Source organism: Esox lucius, chromosome 4 (assembly GCF_011004845.1).
Source record: "Esox lucius isolate fEsoLuc1 chromosome 4, fEsoLuc1.pri, whole genome shotgun sequence".
Lineage (NCBI taxonomy): Eukaryota > Metazoa > Chordata > Actinopteri > Esociformes > Esocidae > Esox > Esox lucius.
Genome location: NC_047572.1, coordinates 2,213,156 through 2,227,117, shown reverse-complemented (window position 1 = coordinate 2,227,117; position 13,962 = coordinate 2,213,156). Strand labels below are relative to the sequence as shown.

The following is a 13,962-nucleotide window of genomic DNA, read 5'->3' as shown; positions in this document are numbered from 1 at the left end:
CCACACTGTTCCTCCTGAATCCGAGGTTCTACTATCGGCCGTATTCTCCTCTCCAGAACCCTGGCATAGACTTTCCCGGGGAGGCTGAGAAGTGTGATCAATGTCATTCACGAATGGCAAATATGCTGTTAAAACAGCCAGTGGCAAAAGCCATACAGTTAATAGATGCTATTTGTGGTGGAGGTTAACTTAATAAGAAACGTTACTAAGTTTAACACAATGCGTAATGGCGTCTAGCGACATATTACTAGCTAATATGCTTTTAAAACAGCCAGTGGCAGAAGTCATACAGTTCATAAATACTATTTGTGGTGGAGGTAAACTTCATAAGAAACGTTACTCAGTTTAACACAATGGTTAATGGTATCCAACTAAATATTCAAACTTGATGTGAAGTTAATGCATGACAACATTATATAATGTCAATATGTTATACTGACACCCGCCAAATGGTTGGCTCTGTGGTGTTGTGGTTAAAGAAACAGTCTTTCACATGGGCGACTTAGGTTAGAATCTTGAGAGGGCAGCCATGATCAGCACTTTCTGTTGCGGGCCAGCTGAAATAGGCTTACCTGGTTTCTTGTTTTAATAACCTTTTTATGAGTCTACTTACCTGCTTTCAGTTTTAGTTTTCTGTAATCTACTTGTGTATTCATGGTCGGGCGATTCAGTAGGGGTGATGATCATCTTAACTCCGGCCACATGATGCATATCAAATGCATAACAAACAGAACCACCTGCTGCACACCTGAACCTTATAAGGATCGTGAGGTTAGGGCCCATTTACACAATGTAATATCAGTTTTATTTTTACTGTTTTTGGGGGGGGGACCATTTGATTTGTGTGCAGCTTTAATTAATTTTCCAATATTTTTTGTACATCTTCATAGCTTAGAACACACCACTGTCTTGAAGAAATGTATAAATCCAGCCCTATTGTGTCCGCAAAAGGACTGGCAGAGCAATTGATGATTTTCTATAGCCTTAGCGGCTAACTAGACAACATTTGTTTGTTTTGGAATTCCCATTTCTATACCCTATCATGGCCATTGTATAACTATAATCGAGCAAACATGTATATTTCCTCCAATAAAAAAATATGAAAGCAGGTCCATGTGATTTAGATGCAATATGCTACTGCAGCCAAGAGAATGGATTGGAGTTATTAATGTAGTGGCTCTAAGTATTCACCTCCCTTAGATATTTCAACATTTTATTGTGTTAACAAAATACATCTAAATTGATTTAATTAGGAGTTGATAATATGAAAGTGGAGAATTTAGTCTACCAAAGACTTGGGACCTTTTCAGCAGGACATACCCCCCAAAACACTACTAATTTAATCCATTCTGGCTTATCACCAGTTGTGCAATAGTCTAAGGGGGTAATTATTTCTGAGAGCCACTGTACTTTTTGGAAATCATACCTACTGTTAACTGGGATCACAATAGCTTTCATGGGCACAGTTTGAATAAATTGGGATGGACAAACCTCAATATCTTGCAAGGCAAGATTGCTGCTTTTGATGTGCTTTTCAAAGCTAATTTTGTTCAGCTTGAAATATGACAATGTACTCAGTCACCTTTATGCAGACAACATGTTTAATATTTAACAACACCAAGGAAAAGTCCCAAGGTCATGGGGCAAATCTGTTTAACAGATGTGAGATGTAATGTGAACATTTTGAAATGTTTTGTTGATAAGGTGTTACCAGTCACCCGTTTCCAAATCACAGGCATTTTCCTATAAATAAATGTTCAGCTTTGCAGCAGTAATTGGTTTCGAAATTTAAATGAAAGTATATAATGGGAACATGGCACATGAACAACAATCGTTTTTACATACAGAAACTCCCAAAGATCAACCAAATCCCAACTTTAAGATATGGGTACATTCATGGTAGTAAAATGACTGGGAGATATATTGAAACTATTGAATACTCTCTCCACTGAAAAAAAATGAAGAAGCACATATTGAGTTTAGGTGCCCCAGACAATCCTAGTAAATCTTCTTTAGTGTTTGAACATTTACAAAATCCTTTTAGCAACTTTAATTCTGACAGTAAATGGAAGAAGCACTTTTGTGACAAATGAGGTGTGGTACAGCCATTTGAGTTGCATTTGGGAGTTAAGTACCATACAAAGAGGAACAGACAGACACATGAGTTCATTTTAAAAAATATGAATATGTTATGTTAATACAGTCAAGTGCAAAAGCGTATGAGGATTATTGTGATGGGACTAGCCATCCCATTTTTTTCACTCACTAATATTCAGTTGTACTAGAACAACTTTGAAACTTCCTGCCCACAAGATCAAAACCAACATATAAATAAAGTGATTTCTCCACTTCATCACTCAAAACCTGAATATTACTTTTATTTAATCATTTCACTCACAAGATGCAAGTAGGTATGGAACTGAAGCCCTACAGTGACCTTCAGTACAATATTTGAGCCTTCAACAATACTAGGATTCACTTGACTTTAACTAAACAACCTGTACATTGTACACTAGCACAAGTTACTGGTGAGAACTTGGGAATTAACAACATTCTTAGCATCATAGGGTCACTGACTTTATACTATTTATACTGACTATGCTATATACTTTAATTGGCAAGACATAGCTCAAACTGTTTTCTCTGAAGATAATGCACATTTGATGCAAAATCAAACGTAACTTGTATTTTCAATATATAAAATCAAAGGCACGCTATAAAACTGTGCACAAGCACTAAAACAAACGTGCCTATCTCCAGTACTGTAAGACATAGAACAATACCACACAAAGACACCCAGAAACACAGGAACTAATATAGGCAACATAATGAGGGAATGGACACCAGGTGTGTGCAATAACAAGACATGACAGTGCCGTAGGAGGAGGAGCGGCGTGGCTAGAAGACCAGCAATGACGTGCGCCGAACACCGTGTCGGGAGGGGTGGCACGCGTCCTCGTTACAAATTCACTAATATACTACTATTTGGTGGCAATTATACCTGAGGAAACAGATGTTGGCACTTTTTGCTTTTGTTTTTAACCATAATCCATGTGTTGTTTTCCCCATCCAACCCAGTTTTATGTGAAACAAATCATTAAACGGCCATTCTAAGTGCATTTTATAGTATCAATGTTTGAACTCAAAGTATTTTGACACTGACATTTCTTTTGGCTCTGTATTCCAGGACTGTACAATCAAGAGCAAATGATAAAACGACAATGGTGTTAAAGTGCGGACTGTCAGGTCCTTGCTGGGGTGCCTCTAAGCAGCTCTATGTGCCTGGAGGCCACAGTCAGGGCATGATGGCAGAGGTGCCTCTTGGCATTTCTGCGCGGTTATGTTTGATTATCTCAAATCGGTGGCAGCTGCTCCCTATTTCCTCAGGTTGGGGATCCTATTTAAGTTGCCCTTGTTTTGCCCTTAATTTGTCAGCCATTGTTTGCTTCGGATGCTTCAGTTCACAGTGAGAGAGTCAATTATTTATTGCAGCATTTGATAGTCCATTGCTTATAATGTTACAGGCTCGATACTCGTTCTTACAAACTTGAGCTCACTCAATCTCACCTCAAAGAAACTTCCAGTTGTCCTCACCTATATAGACATCCCGAACAGAATTACTGTAAACCCATTGGCTACTTTGGATGCTTTGAATTAACGTGACTTCCTGTCTACAGATTAACAGATGTTATTTTCATCATCTTCCGCTTATCCGGGGCCGGGTCGCTGAGGCAGCAGTCTAAGCAGAGATGCCCAGACTTCCCTCTCCCTGGACACTTCCTCCAGCTCTTCCGGGGGGACACTGAGGCGTTCCCATGACACCCTATGGCCCCTGGCTGCACCTAGAAATTCTGTCCATAAAAATTACGAACAGAACCGGCGACAAAGGGCAACAAGATGTTATTATGTTTATCTAAACACAAACAAGCATACACTTCAAAACATTTGAAGAAAAACATTACATGTACAATTCAATTCCTAATGAAAAGAAAAGACCCATTCACTTATGTTACAAATGACTAAGACAAAACAACAATAAAGTATCAGACCAATAAAGTCTTATTGTTCCTCAAATGAACATGAATGTACTGTAAACAAGACAATTGACACAGCCCACTCTGACACATAACTCAATGTGACAGTCATCAATCCCTCCCCCACCTCAGATTATAAGGGTTGAGAAACATATTGACATCAACTATCAGTGTTAATGGTGTTCAGCAAAAAATCTGACAGAAACATGACATCATGATTAAAACATTTCTCTAAAGTCCATTGAACAATCAAAAAAACCCTTGTGCATATCCTTTTGTACCTGTGAAATATTCTACCTTTAATAGGAAAGGAATCACTATCCAAACATACCATGATAGCCGTCATAATGTCGATCATTTAGCATCATCACAATTACAGGCATAGCCAATACCTAGGCTTCACACTAGGGGCAAGCTGTCCTTCACCACATGGGTAACCTCTTCAACTCTAAGAGGTCTAACAGAATCTGGACAGACAATAGATGCCCTGATGAGTTACACAGATGCACAGATTAATGAGTAACCTTATAATCTGCTGATACCAGTCAATGATGCCCCCTAGGCAAATACCAGATCCCCCTCTCCTACATTCCTAAGAAGAAAAAGGACTGATACCCTTCTTGGTCTAGGCAGAGGAACATGGTCAGTGTACCTAATAATCCTCTGATATTATACAGACGTGTGTCACAATCAAAGTAAATATTTACATACCAGCCAATGGAAAGACAGACATTTCCCAAATGTACCTTAGTTCAAAATTCCTATAACAAAGTCAGAGGCTGCAGTCCTCTTGTTGTATTTGTAAAACTGGACAGCATTATATTTTACTTCTACAAGTCACTGTATAACCGTCGAAAAATACAATATCACACTTATCCTCAAAAAGAAAATACAGTGTCATTATACTATGGCCACACGAAATTGAGACTGTCCAGATTCTGCGCAATAAAAAAATGCCTAGTCGGGTTGTCATAGGGCTTATTTGACTAACATTTTTGCAATCTTGACAGTTATATGTTGTAGTTTTACGACTCACTGTTCTGTTGTTCTCAGCAACCAGTTACATGGAAAAACAACAATTGCAAAACGAGCCCCTAAGCTCTCCAATCGAATTTCAGTCGAATTGTTGGGGACAACGTGGGCGTTCCCACGCACAGGCCTAGTAGCCAGCTCAGGAGACTCTCCACGGGGGCTGTGGGTCCTGTGCGAGGGAGGGGAGATGGTGTCCCTGTCACCAGGCCATTGGGGGCTTGTTGAAGAGCTCCTGCAGTCAGGGGATCAGGAGCACCTGAAGAAAAATGGGGGGGCTCATGCCACCCCACTTGTGGGGGCTCTGAGACAAGCCCCTGCAGCATCGGGACCTTCCGTCCCTGCATGCCTTTCCCAGCACGGTACCCCCAGCTTCCCCGCACCAAGGCTCCAGTGCCAGTCCCTCGCTCGGAGCTATCAGTGCCACCCCTGGAGGGGTGGGACGACAAGCCACTGCTGCCACTGCCTCCGGAGTGGCTCAACGAAATGTGACCAAGGGACAACCCAGGGTTTCCAGCAGAACACTGCCCAGAGCATCACACACCCTCCACCGGCTTGTCATCTTTCCACGGTGCATCCTGTGGTGCCATCACATCTCCAGGATTCACCGGCTTGTCGTCTCCCCGGGAACAGCACACATGTACACTACCATTCAAAAGTTTTGGGTAACTAAGAATGTTTCTTTTTTTTCATAAGAGAAGCAACTTTCTTGGCCATTAAGTAGATCTGAAATACAGTGTAGACATGTTGTAATGTTGTAAATTATTAATGTAGCAGATTTTTTAATTAAATAATCAGCTCTTGTAAAAGTTGCTCAGATCCTTATGCTTGCCCATTTTTCCTGCTTCTAACACTTCAATTTTGAGGAAGGAATGTTCACTTGCTGCCTAATATATCCCACACACTGACAGGTGCCATGATAACGAGATTATCAGTGTTTTTCACTTCACCTGTCAGTGGTCATAATGTTATGGCTGAATGGTGTATATCAGGGGTCTCCAAACCATTCCACGGAGGGCCATGTGTCTGCTGGTTTTTGGTTTTTCCTATAAATTGGTTCCCAGTTCACACCTAAGAAACCAGGTGAGGGTAGAAACGAACCAATTAGTAACCTAATTAGTCAATCAAATACAAGGAGAGAGCGAAAACCTGCAGACACTCGGCTCTCCGTGGAATAGTTTGGAGACCCCTGGTGTATATCAATGACATTCTCCCACAGTCTATTCCCCATCCGAAGAGGCCCATGAATTGCACGTCAGTTCAGTCCTTCGTCACCTGTCCTTCGTCACCTGAGGGCTCATCAGCTCTACGCTACTCTAAGCAGAGAAGTGTCAATTCCATCAGACTTCCATCAAATTTTTGGGATACTGAGTCAGTATGATCTGAGTCAGTATGAATGATGACAAAGAGCTGTAAAAGAGTGGATGACACCCACTACCATCAAAGGCCTACATACATTTTTTGGTTTTGCCAATTTCTATGGCTGCTTCGTGTGAAACTTCCCTTCTATTGCCCCACCCCTCACCTCCCGGTTGCATGGAGCTGCTGTCCAGTAGTTCAACTACTAGAATGGTCATGCACTTGTTGGACAGGGGAAGGTCAGTAACAAAGTCAATGGATAAATGAGTCCAGGGACGTTCTATTACAGGTAAGGGATGTAACTTTCCATATGGTAAATGTTGGGATTTACTTTGTGCGTACACAGAACAAGACAAAAGGTAAACCTGAGTATCCCGGGGAATGTGTGGCCATCAATTTCGCAGATAGGTGCTGTGTGTGCCAAGATGAGTAATTGGTCTCCCACCTCGTACCACGTAGACCCGTGATTCAGGACAGTTGGGTGCTGGTTGTTGCTGGGACATAAGTCGATGGAAGTCCTCAATGATATTCCAGCTCACTGAAGCCACAATGTAGGCTGTAGGCTTCTCATTCCCTGATCTCTCCGCAGAATCATAAAGACAGGAGAAGGCATCTGCCTTGATGTTTTGTCTATAGAGATGGGATGGGAGAAAGGGGGAGGGAGAAAAAATGGAGGGGTAAGGATGGAGGTAAAACCAGGACGTTTAGCTCTCTTACCATTTTATTTTTAAGTATTTTGTCAAGTTTATTGACAAAGTTAGAAGTGAGCTTGGATACAGACATAAAAGACAGACAGACAGTGAAAACCAGTGGGGCTTGGATTCAATCCCACACATTCCTTTACAACTCAACAAACCTCACACCATAGGTTTTTTGATAAAACACCTGCAATGTTCACATGATGAAAGCTATTTTCTTTAATGCTTTATTGTAGCTCTTATCCAAGTTTGCAGCCCCAAAGTAAATATTAAATATTTTAAATTGCAATTTCTCTTTCAACTGTCGATTTAAGATTTTTCTCCACCTAGACTTGAATATTTAATATTTGCAGTTACAAAGTTTGATTTCTCTTTGATAATACCACCAGGTGTTTGATTTCTGGTCGCATGCCTGGGGGTTCTACATAGAGTGGTTTAAAAGTAACTTAGTGCTGCCTGGGGTGAACAAGTGGATGTTGGCTTGGAGAGATGTTCTTTTGGAAGACATGTCTTGAAAGTCCACTCTTCTGGACCTGCTATGAAGCAATGAGACAAGGCCATGATGGTCAATTTGATATAATGGGGGGAAAAATCTGGGTATGTGTTCAGAAATAGATTAGAACCTAAACAATGTAATGTACCACTCTCTTTGAAAATTGCAATCAAGTTGATGGGTCAAATGTCCCCTCCCCATTCAAAATGTAGAAGGTGGTAACACCTGCAGAATACTGATGTCTCCAAAGCACCATCACAAGTGCTGCTTTCTGTTATGTATAGCATTGTTTCAGGACCGATCTATGATACAATTTATGCGTATATAGTCTGTTCACAAGGCAGTAAACAAGAAGGGTTTTGCTTAGTTTTACTTTCAATAATGTTTCACTTTAACTTTTAACTTTTAGGTCCCTTGATAGAGCAATAACATAGTTTTGATTAAATGTTAAAATGACTGATCAAAAGCTATATTGCTTGTTATTGTGAATCTCTGCCTGAAATGCATTTTGCAGTGGCATAAGTGAAATGCAGGCCTTTGTTAAAGATGAGTGCCATCAATCTCTTGAAATGAAGTGTGGGCCATCGATTGTGTCACAGCGAAGATCTGTAAGGTAATTCCACATTGTTTTTCTCATCAGTGAACTGTGTTACATAAACAATTATATGTTCCATTTGCGGTTCCTCCCTGCTATCATTGATCTCACTCTAAAACACATACAGTACATTAATGAGATTTAGATAATGTGTGTTTAGATGTTCTGCTGCCAAAATTGTATGAAATAAAGTATCAAGGTATACAATAATTAGATATGTCTTTAACTTTTAAGTATGTAATAATACTACTGATGTATACTTAAGCAATACAACATCTTGTGGGTGTGTTATGAAGCCATTATACCGGGGCTAAAGTCTATGAATAGCTGTTTTTGTCCAGGTGGGTCAGGGCAGAGTGTAAAGCTATGGAGATCCTGTGTAGACCTGTTCGCCCGGTAGGAAAACTTGTAGGGAGGCAGGACTTAAGGTGTGACAGAACTAGTCTTTCGAAGCACTTCATGATCGTGGGGGTGAGTGCGACAGGTTGGAATTCATTCAGGCTAGACACAGTCAACTGCTTCGGCACTGCCACAAGGGTTGCGGTCTTGAAACACGTTGGAACAACTGCCTTGGCCAGTGACAGGTTGAAAATTTCAGTAAAGACCTCGGCCAGCTTTCCAGCACATGCTCTAAGCACACACCTGGGACGCAATCAGGACCGGCAACCTTACGTGCAATCACCCTGCTCAGTGCAAATGACACATGCGGTGGATAGTCTGAGGGGAGGGGTCATATGGGGGATATTCAGCTTTGTTGTCCCTGTCGAAGCGGGCGTAGAACCTGTTTAACTCGTTGGTGAAGGAGACATCGCTGGCAGTGGGAGTAAGGTTCTTTTGCCAGTAGTCAGTGATGGCTTGGATGCCCTGCCACATGCGTCAGGGTTCAGAGTTGTTATTGAAGTGCTCCTCAATCCTCAATTTGTGGTAATTTTTAGCCATCTTGCTGCCGCTTATTAGGTTGCCGGATTTGAAAGCAGCGTTGCGTGGCTTTAGCAGTTTTAGCAGGAACTCTCTATTTATCCACAATTCTGGTTGGGGGAGGTCTTTATGTTTATGGGTGGTGACATTATTGATGCAGATGTTGATGTAATCCAGAACGGAAGAAGCATATGTTTCAATGTCCCTATGGGAGTTATGAATGGCCTGAGTGGTGAACAAACTCCGGTCTGTGTGTTGAAACTGGTGCTGTAGCAGTTTAATGAGGGGTAAGTACTTCGGGAGTGTCCACCTCCTCATAGTCTGGGCCAGGCTTTCTCTCTCTCCTGTCTGTCCATGTATGTGGGGCTTTCCCCCACTGCCCCTCAAGTCTCCACACCTGCTATTCACCTTCTCCACACCTCCAAATTACAAAGCATGTAGAGGTCTGTAATTTTTATCATAGGTACACTTCAACTGTGAGAGACGGAATCTAAAACAAAAATCCAGAAAATATCATTGTATTTTTTTTTTTTTATAATTAATTTGCTTTTTTTTCCTTGACATAAGTATTTGAACACCTACCAACCAGTAAGAATTCCGGCTCTCACAGACCTGTTTGTTTTTCATTACCTGTATTAACTGCACCTGTGTGAACTCATTACCTGTATAAAAGACTGTCCACACACTCAATTAGACTCCAACCTCTCCACAATGGCCAAGACCAGAGAGCTGTGTAAGGACCTCAGGGATAAAATTGTAGACCTGCACATGGCTGGGATGGACTACAGGACAATAGGCAAGCAGCTTGGTGAGAAGAAAATGGGAGAAGTTCAAGATGACGGTCAATCTCCCTTAGTCTGGGGCTCAATGCAAGATCTCACCTCATGGGGCGTCAATGATCATGAGGAAGGTGAGGGATCAGGCCAGAACTACACGGCAGGACCTGGTCAATGACCTGAAGAGAGCTGGGGCCACAGTCTCAAAGAAAACCATTAGTAACACACTACGCCGTCATGGATTAAAATCCTGCAGCGCATGTAAGGTCCCCCTTGTCCCGCATGTAAGGACATGTCCAGGCCCGTCTGAAGTTTGCCAATGACCATCTGGATGATCCAGAGGAGGAATGGGAGAAGGTCATGTGGTCTGATGAGACAAAAATAGAGCTTTTTGGTCTAAACTCCACTCGCTGTGTGTGGAGGAAGGAGAAGGATGAGTACAACTTCAAGAACACCATCCCAACCGTGAAGCATGGAGGTGGAAACATGATTCTTTGGGGATGCTTTTCCAAAGGGGACAGGATGACTGCACCATATTGAGGGGAGGATGGATGGGGCCATGTATCGCGAGATCGTGGCTGGGTCTTCCAGCCTGACAACGACCCGAAACACAGCCAGGGCAACTAAGGAGTGGCTCCGTAAAAAGCATCTCAAGGTCTTGGAGTGGCCTAGCCAGTCTCCAGACCTGAACCCAATAGAAAATATTTGGAGGGAGCTGAATGTCCGTATTGCTCAGCGACAGCCCCGAAACCTGAAGGATCTGTAGAAGGTCTATATGGAGGAGTGGGCCAAAATCCCTGCTGCAATGTGTGCAAACCTGGTCAAGAACTACAGGAAACGTATGATCTCTGTAATTGTAAACAAAGGTTTCTGTACTGATAGATATTGGGCATGAAAAGTAGCTGAATTACACAATGTATGAGAGTATTAATGATCTCTGTATGAAGGACACTAGGTAGGATGCCCCATTTTTGATGGTTTCCACACATCCTGTCCATACCTCCTGATAGGAGTTTTCCATCTGACTGTCATAGACTCTATGCAAAGACCCATGGACCATAGGTTGGCACATAACATTGTGAGGAAACCTGTCTTTACCTGATGATATGCATATATTTTAGTTATATTCTCTTGTTAGAGGAGTGGTTTGTTATCTTGTGCTATATGAGGTACCGTATCACAAGCAGTTGGTATCTACTACTGAGGGGCCCCACACAACCTGATAAGCTGTGGAGCCACGGAACTTAAGAGGGGACACAATTAGGCCATGTAAGGTTAGGATGTAGAATACACATATGTTGGTGATATTGGAGGGGATGTGCTGGGGCATAAAATACTGTGTTCACTTTGTAATCATTGGTGAGAAAAATAAGAGAGATGGAAGGTTAAAATCGTAGCCTCATGCTGAATAAAGATGGCTCTCCCCTGACTTCAGGTTGCATTTGTTTTGTGCATGGATCACACTTGGGCAGAATCTAACAGTACCAAATATTATGTTCTGCTTTTTTGATGTATCAAATACTTATGTCATGCAATAAAATGCAAATTAATTACTTAAAAATCATACAATGTTATTTTCTGGATTCCGTCATTCACAGTTGAAGAGTACCTATGATACAAATTACACACTTCTACATGCTTCGTAAGTGGGAAAACCTGCAAAATCTAATATTTGTTCTCCACACTGTATATACCCTGGTTTCCGTCTGTCCGGTGCTAGATCGTTGTTATTCTCTACTACGTAGTAACGTTCACGGCCACTCCAAACCACAGTTTGAGTATTCATTGTAGTTGTTCCTTCCTGCCTATCCTGTCTATCTTCGTTTCCAAGATTCCACCTTACCCAGCCTCCAAACACCTCCACCTGCCCGCCTGCCCTGCCTGCCCTGCCCGCCAGCCACCTGCTCTACCTAGCCACTGTCCTGTCTACCTCGCCCTACCTACCGTTTCTTGGTATGTTTTTTCACATTTCTGAGAAAATCATGAAGCTGCATTCCATAATCTATTTTTGTGTAATGATTCTCAGCTGTATTTTGTCCATTTTGTTCACCAGTGATCATATGTTAGCGAGGAGAAGGCCGTACATACCAGTGACCTTTTAGTTGCTGCCCTAAACACTAGGCCAGGGCAACCTCGTAGAGAGGTACTTTCTTGTAGGTTTTCTCTCCAAACCTTAATTAGTGCACCTGATTTGAATAATTAACTGGGTGAAAGTAAACTTTATTCAAAGCTGGGGTTGGAAGGAAAACCTACAGGAAGGTTGCTCTCATTTAACGTGTGGGCAACCATGCATTAGTCCATCCCCCTTACGTCTTTAAACATCTGATAATCTAGCTGGAATAAGTACTTCATACCATATTGGATACTTTTCTGCATTACTTTTCAATTATTTTTCTGGGCATTTATGATGGACAAAAATAAATAATGCTGTAAATGCCTTGCTCTTTGACCATTCAATATAAGGTATATTAATAACTAACACTGATAAGCAATTTCAGCCATCAAACTAATTGTTTGCATTATCGCTTAGTGATTGTAGCAGTTCAAAACCATCAATGGCAAAACGCAACGCAACATTTTGGTTCCTAATTGACCTTATTATACTTCATATCTGAGGCTCATTACGTAGCCATTTATCTGCCTCCTATCTCCTTTAATAGGATAAGAATCAATCAATGGCCATTCCTCTCCCTAGCCTCATCCTCCAGATGGGGAATTAGGAGATCTGAAGCCAGGACTCTGAGCGCTTTGATGACACCACACAATCATAATGTGCTTTTTCACACTGCGCTGACCTAATCACCCATATCAAACACTTTCACAAGGAAAAATAAAGAAGCAAGGCTCCCGTTGATTTCTTTCACATCAAATTATATATGATTTGGAGAAGGGATTAAAATGTAACATATAGATGGCCTTAGCCACTTAATTAAGGCTGAAAATAATACTGCAATTATTTTGTGGTGAGCGTGAGTGAATTTATACTGCTTCAGAGTATTCTGCTAATTTACATTGCACTTTGACTTAAAATGTTGTGCTGAAAGCAAATGTATTCAGCTTTCGGAGTGATAACACATAATTGGATGTTTCATGTACACTCACCTAAAGGATTATTAGGAACACCTGTTCAATTTCTCATGAATGCAATTATCTAATCAACCAATCACATGGCAGTTGCTTCAATGCATTTAGGGGTGTGGTCCTGGTCAAGACAATCTCCAAACTGAATGTCAGAATGGGAAAGAAAGGTGATTTAAGCAATTTTGAGCGTGGCATTGTTGTTGGCGCCAGACGGGCCGGTCTGAGTATTTCACTATCTGCTCAGTTACTGGGATTTTCATGCACAACCATTTCTAGGGTTTACAAAGAATGGTGTGAAAAGGGAAAAACATCCAGTATGCGGCAGTCCTGTGGGCCAAAATGCCCTGTTGATGCTAGAGGTCAGAGGAGAATGGGCCGACTGATTCAAGCTGATAGAAGAGCAACTTTGACTGAAATAACAACTTGCTACAACCGAGGTATGCAGCAAAGCATTTGTGAAGCCACAACACGCACAACCTTGAGGCGGATGGGCTACAACAGCAGAAGACCCCACCGGGTACCACTCATCTCCACTACAAATAGAAAAAGGAGGCTACAATTTGCACAAGCTCACCAAAATTGGACAGTTGAAGACTGGAAGAATGTTGCCTGGTCTGATGAGTCTCGATTTCTGTTGAGACATTCAGATGGAAGAGTCAGAATTTGGCGTAAACAGAATGAGAACATGGATCCGTCATGCCTTGTTACCACTGTGCAGGCTGGTGCTGGTGGTGGTTTAATGGTGTGGGGGATGTTTTCTTGGCACACCTTAGGCCCCTTAGTGCCAATTGGGCATCGTTTAAATGCCACGGCCTACCTGAGCATTGTTTCTGACCATGTCCATCCCTTTATGACCACCATGTACCCATCCTCCGATGGCTACTTCCAGCAGGATAATGCACCATGTCACAAAGCTCGAATAATTTCAAATTGGTTTCTTGAACATGACAATGAGTTCACTGTACTGAAATGGCGCCCA

The 13,962-nt window shown here is 41.8% G+C and overlaps 1 pseudogene; it reads left to right on the top strand.

The window, feature by feature from the left end:
* LOC105012293 overlaps positions 1–5,555 on the top strand; it is a 39,457-nt pseudogene extending 33,902 nt beyond the window's left edge.
* Positions 5,556–13,962: the final 8,407 nt, after the last annotated feature.